Genomic DNA, 17,691 nt, shown 5'->3' on the forward strand with positions numbered 1-17,691 from the left:
AACAAAGATTTCTTCTTTGCTGAGGACAGTTACTCTACAGCAGCTTGAAGCTATTGCACACAATACAGAACAAGTAATTTCATTCTAGAATGGATTCAAACAAGCTTATCAGGATTGTTATCTGTTTATAAATTATATATTTAACAGTAAAGTAAGACAGAAATGGCTGGAATGTTACACATGAGGAAACACGATTAGAGGTATGCCAAATTACTCAACCTAATCCCAACCAATAGAATCTTAAGGGCACTGGGAATTTCTGGAAGAATTAAGCATTTTAAGTTGTAAAAAGCTCAATTAAATACCCTTGGAAACTGAGCAGAGATACTTTCAGATCTGCCTGCAATATGTAGTCCTCCCAAATGCAGAATGCTTGCTTCTCCAAGCTTCCCTTTTCTGCTCATTCCCTTAGCCACTGAACCTATGGAAAGCACACTTAAAAAACAAACAAAAAACAAACCAACCAAAAAACAACAAACAACAAACAACAACTTCGGTGCTTTCATGTCTCATATTTCATAAACTTGGCCATCTTGAATTAATAGGAGTCAATGAAGATGCTCATTCTTAAAAACGGCTGCAGCTTCATTGGTCTTATCTATGAACTTTAAACACCTTCATTTTATGAGCTTTCCTCAGGGTAGGTATTTCAGTGTTCTAAAAACAGGGTTATGGACTGTTAAGTTAAGCACATGTTCTGCATCAACATTTTAGTTTCAGCAGGTTATTTGGTGCCAAGTTTGCCAGTCAGTATCATCAATCCCGAAATATGTGCTTATTTGTTTTAACAGGTGTTTCGAGAACAGCACAGGACAGGAGAAAAGCACTGCTAATATATTCATTCAGTATCTATCCTTGATTCTGAAAGTTCCCTTACCCTTCCCCCCAAAACATGATAAAATTTCACCTCAGGTGTTTAACAAACAAAGAGATGGTGTTGAAAAGGAGAGCAATGAATATTTCTGTTATTTCACCTTCCTAATGATTTGTCCACTCATTTCTATCGTACGTATTTCTCATCTAGTAATCACAGATCTGTGTTTACATATGGTATGACCCATCTGCTTACAGAAAACTACCTTTTATTGTGCAACTGATGTTAACAGTAGAAGAAAAAAGTAAAGCTGAAGCAAAAATACCAATACCCTTTAGATAATGAAACATAACCAGGGACTTTCACTCCGTCTGTTCTTCTGAAGACCATTTGTTAGCGTTTGCATCAGAGGACATACAGGGAGAAACATGCAAACAATCTGAAACCAAAACAGGCTTACCCACATCAGTCGTTCCACAAAACCAAAATAATAGTTTGCTCTTAAAAATGAATACCAGCGAAACATAACAATGAGATTTACACAAACACACACACACACCCTGCTGTCACTGTTGTCGGTCAGCTGAGACGGTGCATCATAATTTTCACAAAATCCACATGCACAGGCGTACACTTCTTGCAGGTGTTATCTCAGACTCGGTCTGCTGAGAAGCAAAGTGAATCCCCGCAGTGACGTTTGAAGGTTTAAAAGCTCAGTTTTTTTGTTTCTAAATGCCTATGAAAACATTGCCTACGCTCAGAGGCCTTTTAAAACAAAACCAAAGCTTTTAAAGCTTCAAAAGCGGTCATGGGAATTTGCTCATCAGGAGGGAACCCTAAATGAAGGCCAAGATTCAGTGGATTCCCCTGGATGCGACAAAAGCCGTAGCGTGTCTGGATCTACTGTTTCTTGTAACAGATGTGGGCTGATTCAAGCAAAACCTGTCAAACCTTTGTCCATGCCCTACATTTTACAAAATCCACTTTAAAAAGTTTTAATCCTTCTCAGTTATGTCCTACTATTCTCTGCCATACTATTAAGAAAAACCGAACCCACCACCACCAAAAAATCCCTACCTTCATAGATACTTAATGTAACTAAGAAAAAGACCACCCCCCAAAATCATCAACTTTAAGGAAAAAAAAAAAAAAAAAAAAAGGAAAAAGGGTGGGGGGGAAAGCTAAGCTTAGAACTTCTATTGTTATAACCTCAAATACATACAAGACAGGAAGGAAATCAACTGACAGTTACTTTTTAATCTATGAGAGATGATTTACAGAAGGAAATATTCTAATGCTAAGTTAAAGGCCTAAACTACTTTGAAATTTTTTTTAAACATCAATGTTTTCTACCTGTAACAGTCTAAAAATAAGGTAAGAAGTTCCTAAGAAGTTCTTTAAAGGACTGTTATAAAAAGGCAGCAAGAAAGCAACATTTGAGTAGATCAAGGCTGCTGAATCAGTTATTTAAAGCATAAGGAGCCTGGTGTACATGAAGTTCTTCGAAAAGTGTGAGATATAGCTTTTAGTCAGCTTTAAGGTGAAACGTATAAGTACCCAAAAAAAAAAAAAACCAAACCAAACAAAAAACCCTATAGTTTCACTTGAATTTAATGCCAACATTCCTGCCCACCATGTACCTGACATTCTCCCTTTTCTTTTGGATGCAATATTCTCATTTTGTTCATATAAGTTACACCCCGCTCCCATGAAATAAGATGGACAATTCAAGAACAGCCAATCAGCACGGAGAAGGCATAAGAGCAGAGGGCATTATATGCATTTTTTGTGTGTTCAGAAGCATTATCCTTCGCAAGGCATCTAAGATAAAATGAATCATAGTGTAACAAACAGCTGTTTGCCGGAAGACTGAACAGAAGACCAATAGATGGATCCTCCACTGGATATCTGGCCGTGCATGTGTATGTCCTGCTCCTTACAGCTGCAGTTCAAACTAGGACCCTTACGTCCACGAGTGCTACTGTGGCAAGCAAGGTAGGTCCAAGTGAATCGTTTGAGGGTTTGCCTCAGCTGGAGAGTGCTCTAGCATAGTTTAAAAATTATGCGCTAGACAAGGTCTCAGTCTCTTGAGAACAACTGAACCTTACAAGGAAATCTCTAAGGAAGCATGTAAAATGTTTATATGTGAATAAACAAGGAAAAAAAAAATATATATACACACACACATCCCTACTAAGAACATAAGCAGCTCTTCTGAGCTCATGTAAGGCAGTCATAGAAAATAACAGAAGAAATAAACTCACATCTATATTCTCTGATTATACAAGACAAATTATAGAGAGATAAGATTTTTTTTCAGCACAAGCACACCAAGATTGAATCAATTCTGCTTTCAAATATACAGACTGTGCTCCCATCAACTCCCACTGAAGTCACAATGTGACCTATTGTGTACTTTACATTCACATCAAGGAAGTTGGTGAGAATATAGAAAAATGCTTTAGAAAGATGTAAAATTCTTTAGTAGTTTTAAAATAAAAGGACAGTGTATTTCTTTTGAACAAACCAGATTGATAGCCATTTGGAAGAGCTTAAAGGAGGGTTAATTGGCACACAGTAAATCTGAATTCTGACAGTGTGGACTTCTAGCTAAAATGACATTCTCTTTGGTGGTCCTAGGACTGTAGGATTAGTTTACAAGAAAGCAGAGAGGGGTTTGAAACCAAACCCTAAATGTGACTGATGAATTACCAGATTAGAAAGGCCTGACCATATGAAACATACTCCTGCCCAAATTCAGATTCAGAAGAGAAAACAGAACAACAAAAAAGGGGCAAATCTGTGGCTGAGTCCGAGTTATAGATTAATAGAATAAGATCTTAAAAATACAAAAAAATTTTTAAAAAAATCAATAAAGCCCTTCTTTCATAAAACTTTGCTCATAGACATAACTTTATGCCAAACTAGGCTCAAAGCTGGGAATATGAACTGCTAATAACATCTAACTCAGGGAAATAATTAGGATAACCAATTCACAGCTAAATTAAAGTGTTTCATCTATCATTGTGGCTATACACTACAGAAAATTTTCCAGAAATGGAAAGATAAGGTAGGATGAATTTCATTATTCTTAGACAGAAAAAAAACCAAAAAAAACAAAACAAAAAACAAACCAGAAAGAAGAAAGAAGGCCCATACACAGTGGTTAGCTGTCAACTACGTCTGACTCAAGTCAGTAAAGTAAGTTTGTGAAGTTCAGACACAGCCCCTTCAACACACTGAAAGAAGACAGTAAAATCTGTAAGTAATTAAAATCTAAGAAACATTCAACACTAATAAGATAATAACAAAGACTATCTTTTTTAATTGGAAATGGCATTGTTACTTCTCCCTTGGGCTGAAGTACCAGTACTGCAGTCATCTTTCTCTTTTTAAATCCTTGCACATGTAAAGGCAGAAAACCCAAAATTGTCAGTCAGCTGAGATGCTAGCACAGATCAGCCTATCCTTGTTTCCCTAAAGTGAAAGACATCCATATGCATTAAATATTCTGGTAACCTCTATATAAAAGTTTAATTTTGTAACACTTTAAACTTACGGAATCTACCATTTTACACACAATGGATAAAACAGTGTGGAAGAAAAATAAGACTATTAAAACAAAGCATTAATGAAGGCTTCTCATCTCAAAAGATATGTCTAAATTTACCACATACACAAAAAAGTGTTATGAACCAGTAATTTTTTCTTGCTCAATACACTTTCACATGGTGACAGATGTTTTGCACAAAATACATTAAGTATCTGAATACACAAAATAAATCTTAAGTGCATGGACTCAGAAGGCACATCAAATCTAACAAAAAGTCTAATAAGTTAAAACAAACAAAATTTACCAGCTTTCCTTTTAAGGAAAATATTTGTAATTTAGGACTCAAATGAAAGCATCAATTAGAAACAAATCCTACAAAGGCTGAGGTGGTCAATACTAACCCTACTGTGGATCTCTCAGTAACAGGAGTTGCAATATAAAGAGTTAAGCAATGTATAGGTCTTTGCCAGACTGAGGTCCTACTTTGGTTGTCATAGGTACTTCTGAAAATGTAAGGTCTATGCTGACGTACACATGGGATCTTGTCATCCTTTACCATTTCTTGCCTAAAAATATTTTCTATCTCCATAATGCTAATTATCACATTAAATTGTTTAAAAAGAATTATAATTTGGACTTCAGTTTAATACTGAGAAATAAAAGTAAAAGGCAGTAATAAAGAAATAAGAAAAAGGTGACAGCCTTTTGACTGTAGAGAAGACATGGGCCTTTAATAATTTTCTCAAGGCAAGGAACTGATAATAAAAGTTACACTCATTGGGTTTTGCATGTTCTATGGACAATTTTCCATTCAAAACAGCTTTCTTAACCATCTGATAGCACAGAATTTTTTTTTTTAATTTCCTGATATAAGAACTGTCACCTTCCCTCTTTTTACTTTTTGCAATAAATTTATTGATATAAAACATTAGAAGACCATAATAATGCTTGGGCATGAGGTAGGTGCACAGCATACCTGGCTGTTTCAAACAACTGAATTATGTACCCAGCTGAACGGGAGTCCACGAACACTGAGTAATGTAATCAAGTCAAAATTACTGTTGTCTCAATGAAGCGCTTAGGAGCACTGTTTGAGCACCAGAACCTCAGCGTGTTAGGTACTGTACAAATAAAGCAGAAGGACAATCCCTCTCCCTTTTTTTCACTGGCAGAAGCCCAACGTAGCTCCATTGATTTCAGATGTATTAGCAATGAAGGGCCTGATTCAAAGCTCACTGAAGGCAACCAAAATCTTTCTGTTGATTTAACAGGCTTTGGATTAGTCCCTAAATAAGAACAGATTTTGGCTCAGCTAAAGGATTTCACTTAAGCCCTCTGCTTGTTCAAGCATCTAGTAGGAGCTAAGAGAACACTGCGGTCCTACTGAGTAGGAGGCCCTGTTCATCCTGAACTATCCCCTTTAACAGATGTACAGGGTCAGGAGTCCCACGAAACAGAGAGCCGACAGTGAGTGGTAAGTCTGAAGTGGGAGGAATTAGGAAGGAAGCTGCAAGCTGAAAAATTCTGATTTGTGCTATTTAAGCAATGTTCCATCCTCTTTAGGCAGAAGTGTAAAATTAGACAGGGAGTTCATGCGAATTTCTGAATTTTACGCTCGTAAATTACTTCAAACCTTAGCACAGAGTCCAGCAATAATATTATGTGCATGTATTTGTCATATTCACTTCTGCTGGGCTCTGCAAATGGGGGTTGCCTTAAATCTAGGTATGACCAACTTACAGCTGCATGTGGAGAGGCCCAAGGAAAATTTAAACAAGTATAATTACTTAAACAAGTGTAGCCACAGTGAGCTGGTGGGCATAACGCAAGATTATAAGGAAAAGAGCATTCTTTACTTCTTTAAGAATTAAATGTCGGGGTTGTCAAAAAATTTCATGGTACAAATCACATCTTAATAAAGAATTTGCCAAATTCCCCTCTCTTACTTTCATGGCTACTCCACCAATCCTTGTCACTTACAGCAAATGCTCTGTTTACACAAGAAAGTAGAAGACCCCAATCCCAGCCTGCGCATGAGGAATGTATAGCGCCAAGGGTGTACAAAGGTAACCATCCATAAAATTATTTGAGCTCTTTCCACAAGTTATGTGGCCAACAGTCTAGGATAGCACTCAGTACAAGTTTGAGCATCTGGAGTTAGCAACAGACTTCAGACTCAGAGCAGCTGGGAAGTCAGCGGAGCGGGGGGAAACCACTTTGTCTTGCTCTTCCCTGCGCTCCATACCCTGGCTGTAGGTGGGAGCAGGGGCACCAGAGCTAATGTGCCAGCTCTGCCAGCAGACGATTTCCCTGTGTTCAGTCCTTATGCTGGGGTAAAGGCAGCTTCACAAACAACCCAAACACAGCCAGGCTTTGGGGCTGTCACTTGTAAGTCACCCATGTGTAACAGTAGAAAATGAAGAATCATTTACTTCCTCCAACACCACACATACCTGCACACAAGGCGTGTTACTATACTGAGTACAATCAAACAGCAGCAAACTCCTTAAAGTTAATTTTGAGTTTACTGCATTCTCTCCAACAGATTTGAGAAAGTGTTAGTATTTCAAGAAATGAACTGCACTGAAAGCACAAATTTATTTTTCCGTGAAGCTTACTTTAACATTTAAAAATGACTAGAGGAAAAAAAATTATTGAAAACTTTCCTGTGCAAACAAAAAAGCTGATATTTATTATTATTTTTCCTCCCCATGTAGGTCATGATGAAATTTTGTTCAGAAATATTAGGAAGTGTTAGACCTTTATGGCTGTCTTTTTGTAGATCCTAAATGGCAGTAGTTTCTATGGGAATTGTCAAAAAATTAATAGGGTTTGTTTGTGTTTCAATGTAAGAAAATCATGCCTTTCTTTCATTTATTTAGATGTGTTTGACTCAAGCTTTGCATATCTGAAGACAATAGTGCCCCTGTTATTTCTACTGATTCTGCACAAGAAGGATCAGGATCTTATGGAGATAATGGTGTTGTCTTCTCTCCTCCGAGAAGGAAGAACTGCTCTTAACAGATTCCCATCCCCTTCTTTCAGGTCTTCTCTGGACAGTCCACCACTGACTCAAACAAAAGACAGATCTTTCACAAGTACTGCTTGATGCATTTTAAAATGTTATTCTAAGTTCTGTAGAAATCCAAGTTACTATATCTAGATTGGTATGTTTATTAATATTAAAAGCAGTAATAAACAACAGTAAAATAGTTAAACACAATGTTATAAATTCTCCTCTCCCCATAATGGATATATTTCATAGTTAACAAAAAAACTCTAAATATGAAGCAGACTATTCATGATACTGCTGCCAGTTCTGATGCCCTAAGCCTTCATTCTTAACCATCACTGCCCGTGTACACGCTGACAACTCTTAGGCAACAGAGCAGGGGGTACACTAGATCTTCTCATGCCAGGATGAGAAAAATCAATGTCCATGTTTAAAAGACAGAACTACCGATGTGCAAGGTCACTAAGCATCACAACCTGCTCTATAGCTCTAGAGTACTAAGGAAATCCTAGATAAAAAAAATATAAAAACAAAAAAGACAATGCATCACATAATCTTGTTGTAAGTCAACATAACCCTTGGATCCCCAAGATCTAAATATGAACACAGAATCAAGTTCTCCTTGGTCTACCTTTGCTATGCTTGTTCAGAGGGAGAGAAAAAAAAACCTCAAACACTAAACAAGGAATACATGTATATAGTGACACAACACTTCTCTAAACATTGGGAACATCACTTCAGACCTCTCATCTTCATGTAAATATCACTAAAGAACCAGTGATGTAATCTTTTATTGCTCACTTCACAAGTTTTATTAATTAAAAACAATACGAAGTTAATGATCACAGCTATTTCATTCATCTTTTTTCACCTTTGTTGAAAAAAAGAGGAAGTGTTAAAAGCAGCAATATAATTTACAAATGCAGTGTACCCAGTGCTTTTTTTTATGAAATTCAGGCAGGTCAATATAGGAACGCACTTGGATTTTCTACATAACCCAGCCTTCCTGGAATATTAGGGCAGTCCACTGACAACAGATGACCATTTCATGACATTCACGCAACATCTGAGTATTCTTGGGCCCATTGTACAGATGGGGAAGGCCGCATGTCAGAGAGGGCACATAACTTACACGAGGTCCTGTTGTATTCGGTTCTGCAGTGCTCCAGGGTGGTCAGGCACATCCTTACCTCATGGCAACAAACTGAGGAGCTACAGGCAGGCCACCAAAATAACAGATGTCTTCCCGGTGACCATGCTTGTTATTTGGATCATGCCTGCAGCTAGCAGGGTAGTTAAGGTGGCCGTCACCATTTCCCGGTATCATCCTGTCGTCATGACTATACCGCTTTCTTACAGTTCCCACAGCACTAGAAAGTTGCGTGTCTAAGTTTCTACATGTGTTTTCACACGTACATTTTTATTATTGTAAACATATTTAAATATTCATTTACATCTACTGCATGCAAAGACTTAATGCAAGCCAACAGAAATCACTGGTTAAAATTGTTAGCATTTATTTGAAGATGATATCCTAAATATATATATATACTCATCTGATTTCAAAAATCCTTAGCTTGTCAAGACTCAGATGTAGATGGCTTGGTTTTTTAGTGAAGGAAAAATCTACCCGAGTGATACAATATTTCAAGTGAGGAAAGGAGAAGGTAGAAAACGGGAGAAATTACTCACTTCAGCCTATAGAAAGCTTTCCGCAGCCTCAGCTCCGGTTTTAACAACTTCTAGTTCCAGTTACTTCAAGGAATCATACAAGTTTGAGAAAGACGAAAGTATATTTAGACCCCAGACCTGGGTTTATTAGTACCCTGTGATCAATCACTTAAATCAGAAGTAATTTTATAAATTAAAAGTAATTTTTTTTACAGTAATGTAAAACCAGACTGGTTTGAAAATTCAGAACTACAAACAAATGGGTCAAACCATGTTAAGAGCCAACTAAAGACGGCTGTCAAATTTCCTTCGCCTGTCCTACTTGCCCTCACTTCTCTTCTCAGGCAAAGTAAAGACCATAAGACAAAAGGCCTACGTATTACAGTGTGTAGTGCCATAATGCAGTGTTTGATGCTCTAGAGGGCCTTCAACAAGCACTGTACAGCCAAAAAAATCAATTGAAAAACAGCATGATAACAGAGCATGAGTTGCTCTGTAATAGCCTGAAGCCCCCCAAGGCTACATGGGTCCCTTTCATCTGCCAGGCTGCACTGGGGGAACACGGCCTCCCCTCCCCAGCGCTCCGGACACCTCACTGCCTTTTACCTACCGCTTCCACCTTGTGCGGTAGGAAGGGACAGCAGTGGATCTTGTAAGCTTTCAGAAGTGGAATTTGATTTTTCTTGGCACAGGTTTGGAGGCTTTAAGTATTCTCTCTCTCTTTTTTAAAATAAGTTCCTCCCCTCTGAGTAAGCCCACTGATTTTGGATTGTCAACATCCTCAGCACGAAGACCCCTCAAATCCTATGGCTGAATACAGAGAGACGATTCTTCCGTTGTGTTTAAGTATGACTCAAAAAGTAAAAGAAAAAGGAACACTGTTCAATTCCATGCAAATTGTTATGCATGCAACAAAGTGGGCCTACAAATATTTCACTCATATGGTAGGTTTAATTTCAATATTTCTTTAATTACTTTCCAACAATGTCTGGTTTCTGTTGAATTTACGCTAGTACTTGGCATTTGGTGCAACCCCAAAAAGATAAGATACATATGTCCCCTATTCACAGTCTTGGCATTTTTACCTTAACACAGGCATTGAAGTGATTGGTTTGAAAAATTACCTTGCTGATTAGCTGGGTTTTCTGGTAAATATATAGCATTAATCCTTAAATTCTGAATATGACCTAAGGTATACAAGTGTTCTGTCTAATTCAAGGGCAACATATCACGGCTTAAGGAGGACATGTACACTGATCTCTGTGAGCGAAGAAAGAGCTAATTGGGAGTTAGATTCAGTGTGATTATCAGCTTGTTTATGATAAGGGAGTACTCTTCTGAATAGCATTGTAAATTCATCCCTGATTGTGGTGTTAAACCACAGCTCATTTCCCCCCCAACCCCCTCTTTTTTTTGTTTGGTTAGAGGAGGCTTTAAACTATTTTCAGCAGACGACAGTGTCAGGCTTTTTTTTTTTGTTTTGTTTTTTGTTTTAAGACAGAAGAAAATCAAAGAAAGGAAAAAAAAAAAAATCAGTCACATGAGCCTGATGTCAAATTTCACTTTCTAATAGGAAAAAGGCACATTTTAAGTGTTTACTATAGGAACACATTTGGGTAATTTTTCCCCATGTCATTATGAACATTAGACTGACCCAATTAATATGAAATGTTTCTATGCTGCTGGAACAGACCGTGTTACAGAAAGAGCCATTTGCACAACCTGTTCATGATTATGGGCCATAAGGACACAAAGATGGCATAGACATTTGTGGACCATCTGAATTCTTACAGGGGAAGGGGAAAGAGGGGAAGGGGGGCGGGGGGGGGGGAAGAAGATGTTAGCTAACTGTTGTGGGTCATGTTTTTTAATCCAGAGTATTGGACATGTAACACAGCAACAAGAGCTGATCATTTTGTTTAATCACCTTTTGGATCTTTGCCAGATGGTCTCTACTGAGAGCGCTGCAAACAGAGAGAGATGAACTGCGTCTAACATGCCACTAGAGCTTTCCCGTAAATGTCTGAGAACTGAATCCAACAAGAATTTAGTCTCAGAGCAGAAAGGGATACATTTAAAAACTATGTGCATTAACTATACTTTTCCCCATAGAATCCTCACTTGGCATGAATAATTTACCCACTCTTATGCTAATGGGATCATGAAAGTATCCCTGTGTCTTTAGTGCAGCTATTCTCAGCTTTCAGTAATTACCCCACCCAGTGAAAATAACATGGCTTCTGCAGCCGAGCGGCCTACCAGTACCTGGCAATTAGGAGGATCATGGCTGACAGAGAAGCGGTCCAGAGATGGACACACAAGCTCCAGCAGCCTGAGGAGCAGTCAGGGGGGGGGGAAAAAAAAAAAAAAAAAAAAAAAAAAAAAAAAAAAAAAAAAAAAAGCCTTCCACTGTGAACATTTCCTTAGTTGCTTCCGATCAACATGGAAAGAGCAGGTCCAGCAAGGGCATTTTTTTTTTTTTTTTTTTTTAAGGATGAGGTAGAGGATTCTAATGCACTGTCTGGGCACCCTAATACTCAGAAATAGCTACATTCCTTGGTCGTCAACAGTTACAAGGAAGTTTATGTTTTTGGTTTGGTTTTTTTTTGTTGTTTTTTTTGTTGTTGTTTAATTGGTCCCATCTTGTTAAAGAAGAGGGAGAGAATTAAAGAGTCGATTAACGAGTGCCCTTCAGTATCTGGCAATTTTATCAGCTACACAAAGGAAAATTCTGTAGTATTTCATTAACAAAAAGTTTTAAAAGATCCATTACAAAGAACCAGGCTTTGACCTCTGTCCATTGCACTCCACGCGAGGTAGTTCACTATGTAGAAGTTATCAGGCTAAAACATCTGGGAAAGAAAGCTATGAAACAGCAGGGAACGTGGCTGGTTTATTGTTTATCTTTTGTTTATGAGGCAGTATTCAAGTTTAATTACTACTCTAAATTAAACTCTAACAGGCATCAGGAGACATCCCTTTACATGACTAAGTTAAGGAAAAAAAAAAACCCAGAGATTCCAACACTAGACCTTTCAAATAAGTTGGCATATATAGGAAGAAATTAGTCAGTCTGTAACAACACAGGAAGACATTTAAGCATTTGCTACTGTATGTTTGAATGTGTTGCATTATGAAACCATTAATATTGTAACAAACATACAATTATAATTTATCAAATGGGATGTTATCCAACATTTGGAGGCAAATTTGGTTAGGGTGAGTAGGATTTGAGATGGAAGGATGGCCTAAGGGAGAATCCTACCTTCTCCATTTTGAAATATGTATAAACACATATATGCACGTATGTAGGTACATACGTTTAAAAACGCCGAGAAACATGATGTCAGAGGCAAAGCTCTCAACTGCAACAATCTCTTCAGCAGAATTGTTTAGTTCTGTTCTCTGAACATTCCCGTACAAAAGGGAGGGAAGGGTTCACTATGTTTACCATAACAGTAAGTGACCAGTTTTAGATGAACTTAGCTGTAGGAAAAAATAAAAGTTGAAAGCAACTAGCAAAAGATTATTCCAGATGGCATCTGTCATATTGTATTTAGGGTTATTTTAAAGAGATTACTGCCACTATGAAAACATTCCATTGACAGAGTTTTCCTAGGCTGCATCTGAAACCCCAGCACAACATCCTTCAAATATGGAAGTAAATGTTTTCTAATGCATATATAGATTTTTATCTGTATGTAAATATAAAAGCCTATGTAGATTAAAAGCTAAGAGTAAGGTGAGAACCTTAAATACAAGTATACTTTAAATCCCTCCTCATTCTAAGCTTTAATTTAATAAAAGGTGAGGAATCTGCAGTTGCCACCAGCCTGATTATTAGAAAACTGTATAGTGAATCTTTGCTTCACTGTGAAATTTTAATGCTACTTATTGAATAGTGAGTAAAGTCATAGATGTTCCCTGACTCCAGCAATCGAACAAAAACTGCAAAGAGATGTATTTGTTCACGCAATAGATGGAAAGAAAAGAAAGGATGGGAGGACACTAAAATGTGACTATATTTAGCTAAACTGGTTCTGGCATCATTATGGTTAATGTGCATGTGGTGTGCAGTGTGAGCTCAGCAGTTACTGGGCCAACTGTCTCAGTGTTTCTGGGAATTCTGCCTATTCACAGTGCAGGGATTGTTCAATTGCTGCAAAATGTACAAAATGAATTTTACAAAAATGAATTGTAAGGAAGGCCCCATTACAACGATTTTACAGCAAAGATGTCAACATCAATTTTTCTTTCATGCATAGCTAATGATTAAAACAGCATATTCAATTTGCCTAAGACAATTTATTTCATATTGGCACATCAAAATATTGAAATACAAAGTTATCTTTACTCTATCCTTATTATCCATTGCTGCTGAACCCACACTATTGTTCAAACCATGAAAAAATAAAGCAAACTTGGCAAGAAATACTTAAAACAAAGGCTCATCAATATTCTCCAATTTGTCAACATCTCAATTACAGCAATGGAAAAAATGTAAATTTCATGTGCTTTGAACACTAAGGGGTCTATTCTTCTGTCAGTGCACATGCGTAACTCCCATCACCATTAATGGGAATTACTCATACATATCAACACAAGGACGGGCCCCTCAAACTTGAAAGGAAAAGATGAATTAATAAGGGCTACTCTCCTCCTGTATCTTTCTCAGCTGAAAAAAAGTCATTGTTCTTTAAGAGTTTTTCATACTTCATACAGTTCACCTTTATGAGAGCTGTGCCTTCTGAAATAATGCATCTCCAGTGAAGCATTATTTATTAGCAAGTTTGATTTTTCACAGTCTGGATGTTTAAGCCTTTCTGTCAGGAATTTCCTTTCTTACAAAGGACAGCTCTCTTCCAATAAAACCATACCCTATAGCTTTATAGGTAAAAATACAAAGGAATAAAAATAAGTTCTGGATCCTTATAATGGATACGCATACTAGCCTCAGCAGGCTTACCTATACATACAGCACTAGGAAAAATAATTTAGCTTTTGGATATTAAACTTCCAAAGACTTGGCATGAATGGGGTTTTTTAATTATTGTTATTATTATTATTAACAACATGTCCGTCTTTTTCTGACTATTGGTGTTTGGTTCAAAGCTTTACATTGTTTCAGTATAGCTTTGATAACAGGACTGGTCTTTGGGCATTATCAGCTAGCTTTATAAACAGATTTGATTTGTATACCATCTTTATTACAAGATGGTATATAACAGTTAAGAAAAAGACTACCTAATTTTTCCAACCTGCATCAATCCAGAGACGTAACCTGGGATGAACATGTAATTTTAGCTGATATCTCAGTTGACTTTGCCCCAAACCAGATATGTCTTTGCCACAGAAAGCTGTTGTGGACAAATTTGTGGCACAAACATCAAGCTGTCACAGAAGTGTTTCAAAATTACTTTAAGATATTGCCCCAGAGAGTAGCCTTAGATATTATTTATAAAGGGGCAGATCTTCTTCATTCAGCACAAGTAGTTCCACCAAAAAAAACCACCAAAAAAAAAAAACCACCACACACACAGATGAGCTACTCATATGGGTAATGCAAAGTGGATCTGATACCCATTTATTTTTACTGCTCTATAACCCAGAAGAACTTTATTGTCTCTGTCTTCTCACTTATGGTCAAGTTTATCACCCCAGGCCTAATCCTAAAGAGATGTTGAACTTCCTGAAAGGTCCTGAAGAAACACAGCCTCCATCTGACTTGGCTGAATGAGGCCCTTTGAGTGACTGAACTCAGAATATGACAAATCAGGTATATGATCCTGGTATCATAAAATATGAAACTGAAACTATTCCCTGGTGCATTCCTGTAGACCACATGTTTTTAAACCTTAAAAAGATTTATTTCCCACTTTTCATGCATAATCTGCCATATTCATTATTTGAAATATCCCATAAAGAGATTAAATAGGAATTAAAGTCTGGAAGCGTCCCGTCCATCACTGTGGTACAAACGGATGCTGAATTCTAGAAGTCGTTTAGCCTTGTATGTAAAGGCAGTGGCCGTTTTCACTTTGTTTCACAAAGAATGAGGAAAACACAATGCCCCAGAAGACTTTCAGATGTGTTTTTTTTTTCCCCCCTCCAAATAAAAGGGTGGATGATAAAGCTACACACATCTTTTAATCTTCTGGTTCGGGTTTTTACACATATATTCCCCAGCAAAAACCCCAGGGTCTTTTCTCTCCCCTCCCCTTCTCTCAGCCCCTTTCCTGCCATCTCCCTTGCTATAACTCAGCTAACCCAACAGAACCAGTCAGTTTTAAATTTCAGTTGGGACCCCGGTGACCTGTTAATGAATCTACAGAGAGGAGAAAAACTCACAGTGTTGAGTTATGCCTGGTGTTGCTAGCTGACTTGGAGTCAGAAATGCTTGAAGCGTTAACGTAATTGCAAGAATGTGAAAAATGAAGCGTTGGGCTCCTGAGCAAAGTGAAAGGTCAAAGCAAGCCCTACACAAAACAAGTCTCTGGAAGATGGCCTCATTAGACCATTAAATCAGCTTCTTCTTTTTCTCCTTTGTAAGATGTTTAGAGTGTTTTATTTTTATTATTGGATATATTTAACTCTCTTTTTCCAGGGCAGGGGGAAAGTTGATTAGAACTACTGCATAATTACTGATCTCTAAAATAGTATTACATGGCATTGATCTGCCTTTGCGGATCTGAACTGGGATAAAGTCAATAAATGCTTGGTAGAGCACAGGTCACTAGTACTTTGGTTTGCTAGATGATCAATATGTTGCATAGCTTAGTTTTCTGTTGAACAAGTGAGGTGACATGTTAAGAACAACATAGACACTCACCACTAATAAAATTAGGATAATCTTTCCACATTTACTGCCTGAAGGCCCTTTCCTTAACTCTTTAAATGCCAGCATGTTTCTAATAATACCAAACATTGACCACATTAACCCTTTTGATGCCAAAGGGCAGTCATGCACTGTCATGGAGAGACTGTCCTTCATGAACAGACACAATGCCTACACCTTTTTTGTTTGGTTATAACTAAGAATTATGGGTGGATTATTCTGTGTAATAAACAGATCTACCTCATGCAGATAAAGTCTACAAAAATGATGTCATTACTCACCCAACTCATTTCCATCCTCGCCCCCCCCAAAAAAAAAAACCCAAAAAAACAATATTCAAAAAACACTGAAGCCCATACATGCTGCACATCATAGACTTCAGCAAAAGCAGAGACCCCCGGAAAGAGTACTCCCAAGAGCTAGAAGAGACTAACTCTAGTTTGAATCAATCTCCGCTGCCACCAGGCATCAGTGAAGGAGACCATAAGTTGCTAACGTAACCCAAGATTCTCTAATGAGCTCCCATTCCCAAGAAATCCCTTGGGGCAAGTGGAATACTTGAAGCAGCATTTGTGGAAGGTCTTGACAAAACTGCAAGGAAACCAAGTCAACCCAAGTAAATAACTGCACCAGAATAGCACAGAAGGGCATCTACCCATCTTGGCATTGCCTGGGACGGACTTGCTGTCAGTTGACAAGTTATAAAATAAACCCTGCCCCCCTTAAGGAAGCGTAAGAAAAATTCAATACAGGCCTCCCTCTATTTAGTCTTTCCCAGGGTTGAGAGGGGGAGAGCAATCCAAAGCTGTCTCCAATGGGAATTTTGCCGGTGCTGTAGGATCATACATCTTTCAGCTGCCAGCAGCTGAGTGGAATGCCAATTTGCCACTGGACGACTGCTTCCCTTTAAAAGGCCCAACAGAGCACAAAGGGAAGCGTACTAGTGATGTTTTACCCTGCTAGACCGGGCAGCCCTAGTGACTGATTTGGCCCTTCAGCAGTTGTTCCCTTCTGCAGAAATGGGTGCAACAGGTTTGTTTAAATCTCATGTATTACCAGAAACCTCAGTCTCCAATGGGAAGCTGGTGTAGTTATCATCTGCTTTTTCTTATGCTTAGCAATATTTCTCAAGCACCCCGTGTTACATGACGAGGTTTCGGAGACCAGTGAGATGTAAGATCCCTGAATGTCAATACAAGGGATTTCTTTACATCAAACATGGCTCAATGAAAAAAAAAAACCTCATAATTTCTAAGCGGTTGCTGAGGCAGAGTGGGGATACAGGTGTGAGGAAATTTCTTACCTAGGGGTGGAATGAACACACTGTGGCAGACGACTCACAGGATTAATTTTTAAGTATACAAATGATATCTGCTACACCAAGCATCTTAGCCAGCATATACAACGTAAGTATTTGATCAACAGTAAAGGCTATGGCCAGCTAATAGACATAACCCCAATTTGCTGCTTAGCAATCAAGCTCTCCCTTTCATTAGCTGCTGAAGCTGTAATAGTTCATGCTGGGCCGCATACAGCTCCAATCCAACCACATAGAAAAAAATCCCGCGTGACTCATGCTGGTGCTGGATCACACCCTGTGCCATGGCTGCTTTCTATCAGCAATAAGATTACAAATGTATAAACAATTCATACAAATAGGAGACAAACCCAAACCATTCTACCAGAAACAAACAGCAAGTTCCTAGAATCGCAATGCGTACGACACCAGATCGTGAGACAGACGAGGGGATCCAGCTCTGTGCCAAGCAGTGGGCCACGTGAGAGACGTGAAATCACATATCTGC

The 17,691-nt window shown here is 38.1% G+C and overlaps 1 protein-coding gene across 5 annotated transcripts in view; it reads right to left on the minus strand.

The window, feature by feature from the left end:
• The window catches only part of MEIS2 (Meis homeobox 2), a 174,204-nt gene that overhangs the window by 138,092 nt on the left and 18,421 nt on the right, over positions 1 to 17,691 (minus strand). The window lies entirely within an intron of this gene.

This window comes from Chlamydotis macqueenii, chromosome 5 (assembly GCF_036417535.1).
Source record: "Chlamydotis macqueenii isolate bChlMac1 chromosome 5, bChlMac1.mat, whole genome shotgun sequence".
NCBI classification, from domain to species: domain Eukaryota; kingdom Metazoa; phylum Chordata; class Aves; order Otidiformes; family Otididae; genus Chlamydotis; species Chlamydotis macqueenii.